Below are 6,000 nucleotides of genomic sequence, written 5' to 3' on the forward strand. Positions count from 1 at the left end.
AGTTCTAAGTGGTCGGGAGGTGTTAGAATATATCACCGGCGAGACGAAAGAGCCAACGGTAGTAAATCCAGAAAATAAGACCGAAATCGGAAAAAAGGCAGCAAAAAATTGGAGAACAAAAAATGATAGAATCATAACCTTGCTCATGTTGTCAATGGAGCCAACCGTAGTTGACCTCTTCGAGACGGCCGACACGGCGTATGAGTTGGGGAAGCCGTAAAAACCATGTACGAACAAAATAATTTTTTCCATATCTATCAACTTATGCAAGAAATCCAACAGGAAAAGCAAGGAACAAGAAGTAATACCGAGTACCTCGGTGCTCTTAAGAAGAAAAAGGCCGAACTTCGGACTTACCAGCCTCTAACCACAGATCTGACCACACTTCAGAAACGAGATAAAGAAGATGACATCTTTCAATACCTTGCCGGGTTAAATCCGAGCTATGAAGCGGTAAGGTCTCAAATCATGACTACGGTACCTCTTCCCTCTTATTCTCAAATTCAAAACTTAATTCAACAAGAGGAAAGTAGGAGATCAGTCATGGGTGGTCTACAAATCACAAAATCTGAGGAACACGAGATTCGTGGTTTAGCCGTAAAAAACCCCAATTTCAATCAAAATCGACCAAATCAAAACAAAAACGAAAAATGCAATCACTGTAAAAGAGAGGGTCACACTCAAGATCGGTGTTGGTTTCTCTATCCGCATCTCAAACCTAAAAAAATTAGAGGGGAGAAAGGAGGAGATGGGCAAAATTGGGGAAGAAACGGTGGAAAAAATAAGACATACGCTGTTTCAAATGAAGAAGAAGGGGTCAATAGACTAACGGGTCCGAATCAAGTCGGATTGGGAACCCACATGTATCCAGGCGGACCCATTAGCCACTCTGGAGAATTCAGCGACCAAAGGTTCAGACCCATTACAAATAGCGGACCAGTTACTGGTTATTTCGGACCGAACAGCAGTTCTGGCGGACCCGTTGATTATCTAGGCGGACCTAATAAACCAGGCGGACCCGTTAACTCAGTTTTTTTTCAGAAACGGGTCAGGTCTAGCGGGTCAGTTCCCATATGGCGCTGGCGGGTTAGTTCAACCGGGTCAGGGGCAGAATTGCGCTGGCGGGTCAAGTTCAACCGGGTCAGGAGTCTATTATGGCGCTGGCGGGTCAATAAACGGGTCAGGAGGTGGATATGGCGCTGGGGATCAAGTGCAACAAGCTCTGGAGCATCTTTCTGCGCTGCTTGGGAGCCAAAACACCCCTAGTGCATGTGGTATTGCCTCTAACTCAAAAGATTTATTTTTTAGCCAAATTATTATAGATAGTGGAGCAACCGACCATATGTTTGGTAACAAACAATTGTTATCAAATATAAACCCGACCAAGAATGATAAATTTGTCTTAGTTGCAAATGGCATGAAGGCACCAATAAATGGCATAGGGGAAATTAATTTATGTAAACGTCGTATTTCAGGACCGGGAAACCAGAGTCAAGATTGGTGAGGGTTTTTTACAAAACGGACATTATTTATTGAACTCCAAGCAATTTAATTTGTGTGCTTCCGCAAAGACCGTTAATTTTGATCTATGGCACAAGAGTCTTGGGCATCCATCCGACAAGACTTTAAGTAGTATTTTAGATTTAAAAAATTCAAATTATATGAATTGTGAAACATGTAAGTTAGCTAAGCAAACAAAGCTTCCTTTTGTACCTTCCTTTAGCAAAACTAAGGCTTTATTTGATTTAGTTTACTCCGATGTATGGGGACCGGCCCCAATTGAATCATATAATGGATTTAAGTATTTTGTTATTTTTATTGATGATTTCTCAAAAACTACTTGGTTGTATTTATTAAAATCTAAAGATGAAGTGTTTGGGTGGTTTTTTGAATTCTTATGTCTTATAGAAACTCAATTTAATGCCAAACTCAAAATTTTTAGATCGGATAATGGAACCAAATTTATAAACAACAAATTTTCAAACCTTTGTAGAGAAAAAAGAATCATACATCAAACAACTTGCATAAATACTCCGGAACAAAATGGAGTATCGGAAAGAAAAAATAGACATTTATTAGAAATGACACGAACTTTACTATTTCAAAATAATGTTCCTAAAATTTATTGGTCGGATGCCCTACTATGTGCCACACATTTAATTAATAGACTACCAAGTGTGGGTTTATGTAATAAAAGTCCGTTAGAAATCATCTACCAACAAAAAATTACATATGACCATTTAAGAATATTTGGTTGCACAAGTTTTGTGCATATCAAAAGAAAAGATAAACTTGATTTTGTGTCACAAAAAACTATATTTTTAGGATACTCATATTACAAAAAGGGTTATAAATGTTATGATCCAATTAATAAAAAAATATATCTTTCTAGAAATGTTACATTTTTTGAAAATGAGTCATACTTCAAAGAAAAAGTATTTGACCAAACAAATATAAACAACCACATTGTGATGCCTTACACGGATGACTTAAATTGTGAACCAACCAATATTTGTGAAAATGAAGTTAGTGAAATTAATAATAACACAAGTGAAGGTTTAGTACAAAATAATTTAGGAATTAGAAGGTCACCTAGGATACCAATACCATCAACTAGACTTAGAGATTATGAAACCTACACGGTTCAATACCCCATAGAAAATTTTGTTTCTTATGATAAAATTTCATCCGAATACCATACATTTCTCACTTGTGTTGAAAATAAATTAGAACCAAACAATTATCAAGACGCCATTGAAAATCCAATTTGGTGCAAAGCCATGAAAGAACTTAATGCCTTGGAACAAAATGAAACTTGGAAAATAGTCCTCTTACCAAAAAATAAGAAACCGGTTGGATGTAAATGGGTATATAAAATCAAGTATAATAGTGATGGTACCATAGAACGGTATAAGGCAAGATTAGTTGCCAAAGGGTTTATACAAACCTATGGAATAGATTATAATGAAACCTTTGCACCGGTGGCAAAAATGAATACCGTTAGAATTTTATTCTCTATTGTCGTAAATAATGGTTGAGACCTTTACCAAATGGATGTTAAAAATGCTTTCCTTCAATGAACACTTGAAGAGGAGGTGTATATGACATTACCACCCGGTCATAAATTGAAAAACAATTCTAACTTGGTTTGTAGGCTAAATAAATCAATCTACGGATTGAAACAATCTCCAAGGGCATGGTATGGCAAACTTAGCTCTTATTTAATTTCTTGTAATTTTTAGGTTAGTAATGCCGACCATTCTCTATTTACCAATTGTGATGGAACCAACACAACTCTAATTCTAGTATACGTAGATGACATTATAGTTACCGGAAACAATTTTGAACATATCCAAACAATCAAAAAACAATTAAAAGAAAAATTTGATGTAAAAGATTTATGATACCTCAAGTATTTTTTAGGAATAGAAGTGATTTTTTCAAATAAAGGACTTTTTATCTCACAAAGGAAATATACACTTGATTTATTAAAAAAAACCGGTAAACTAGGATGCAAACCGGCCTCCACCCCATTTGATTACAAACATAAATTAAAAAAAAAAGAAAGATATTTTTTTTTTCTCAATATATATTTTCTCTCTTCATTCTATACTATCTATCTCTAAAATTCAACAGTAACATCACCAGGAAGATTTAGTGAGAGTTTTTGTAAAAAAAAAGAAAAAAGAATTATCACCTTTGCTTGTACCAAAAGGAAGCTAAAGATATTATTTGAGAACCGATTTTTCTAACAGATGGTTTAGTACCATTAAAGCATAAAGCACTAGATTCTAGCTAACCAAATAGACCATAACACAGCCCCTTTTACTAATTCAAATCAATAATACGTCTTGAAAGTTGAATAACCATTAAGGTCTGGAACAGCACTTTCTGGCGGGTTTATTATTCTTATCATCACAGTTTTCAAGAGAAGAACATAAAAATATAAAAGAGAAATGTTCTGCCCCTCATATCTCAATTTCGGGTGTCGATTTTAACAGATCTCTTTTTTAATTGGAGCATACTTGAGGTAAGAGGATTATTTTTTTTTATCATATTGACCTTTCATTGAAAAGGAAACTACTGTAATCCAAATCTTGTATTCTAAATATTTTATAATAATTAAGGAAGTTATCTTTGTGGGACCCGCCATCATTTATTATAAAAGATGTATTTCAGATAAATAAAGTAATAACAATTACAAAATGTACCCCAAATAGCTAGGTTGAGAATACAGCGGGATAGAACTGGAAGCATATTATATATTTATTCAATCTCATTTATATTTTTGAAGATATGTGAAAAATCTTGTGAATTTAAAATTATACATGTCTTGTACTTTATTTTTTTCTTTCAAATGAAATCTATATTAAAAATACTTTTTAATTATATTTGTTTCTCTTTTTTTTTTCTTCTTGATATACTAGTATAAATACTTGACATATATATAAACTGCACTTTGAACTTTTTAAAGACTTGCACTTTAAACATTTAAAAAACTTGATATGCTAGCTAATAAAAGTGCAAAATTAATAATTTTTTAAATATTTTACACTAGCTAATTTTATTTTTGATACATAACATTTAAAGAAAATTCCAATTCAAATTAAAGTCCAACTAACATCAGTTGTGTAGTCTTTATAAATAATTGATATGTCAAGTATTTATAATGTTTATGTATGTTAGATATAAAGACTTGAACATGTCAATTAGCTTGCAACCATATGCTATAATTATTTAATTAGTTTGCAACCATATGCTATAATTTAGAAACTAATAATCAAGAAGCACGCCAAGCTATATTTTTTTGGGATCGACTAATGTCCCATAGTTAATTTTCCCCATTCATTCCCCAGTCAATATCTACTTGTGGGAACCATTAACTAACTAAACTTCATTAATTACTTAGGGACAACTTAATATTTAATAAATTTTATAACTGATGCGTGCAAATATGGATACCTATGTGCACAAGTGTTAATATATAATATATCAAGTATTCATACCTAAGATACCAAGTATTTCAAAAAAAAAAAAATAGACACATCACACACACATCTTTTACACGTTTTTAGAGTTGAGTTTTTTTTTCTCCGTTCAATTTCATCAATATTTATGACAATCTGTGAGAAAATTTGTAAATCTAAAACTATGAACGTCTTCTACATAATTTTCTCTTTCAAATGAGATCCATGATGACATACTTTCGGATTGTCCGTCGTGCAAGTATTCATACCTCGTCGTGCAAGTATTCATACCTCGTCGTGCAAATATTCATATCTTGTTGAGCAAGTATTCATATCTCGTAATGCATTACCTGTGGGGACTGCTAATTAAGTGGGGGATCACTAACTACTTAGGTAACCACCTAATATTTGATAGATTTTACAACTGTCACGTGTAAATATGGATGCATATGCGTGCAGGTGTTAATATATAATATATCAAGTATGAATACTTGTGCGACGGACAACTCAAAAGTACTTCATCATGGATCTCATTTGAAAGAGAAAATTACGTAAAAAACGTCTGTGACTTTAGATTCGCAAAAAAATTCACAAATTGTCAAAAATATGGGTGACATTGAAGTAAGAAAAAAAAATCATAAAATGTGTAAAAAATGAGTATGTGATAAGAAAGATTGTTTAAAGAAATACTTGATATGTTCTTACATATGAATACTTACTATATTAGATGTTAATACTTGCGTGTATAAGTATACATATTTATGCGCATCAGTTGTAAAGTTTTTCAAATATAAGTGGTCTCCCAGTTAGTTAGCCGTCCCCTACATTATTAATGACTGATACACATTTTCTTTTGTCTTTTTGTGCTGGAAGTTGTGGCCTCCTCATATAATTAATGATTGGGGGATGGATGGGGGAAATAAATTAGGGGAAAGAAATCTTTATTCTATTTTTTTTTTTGTGATTTGCTAACTATCCCCCAATTGAAATTCTCCATTCATCCCTCAGTATGTCAATAATTGCTTTGGGGACC

The sequence above is a fragment of the Carex rostrata genome, chromosome 19, assembly GCF_964058835.1.
Source record: "Carex rostrata chromosome 19, lpCarRost1.2, whole genome shotgun sequence".
Classification (NCBI taxonomy): domain Eukaryota; kingdom Viridiplantae; phylum Streptophyta; class Magnoliopsida; order Poales; family Cyperaceae; genus Carex; species Carex rostrata.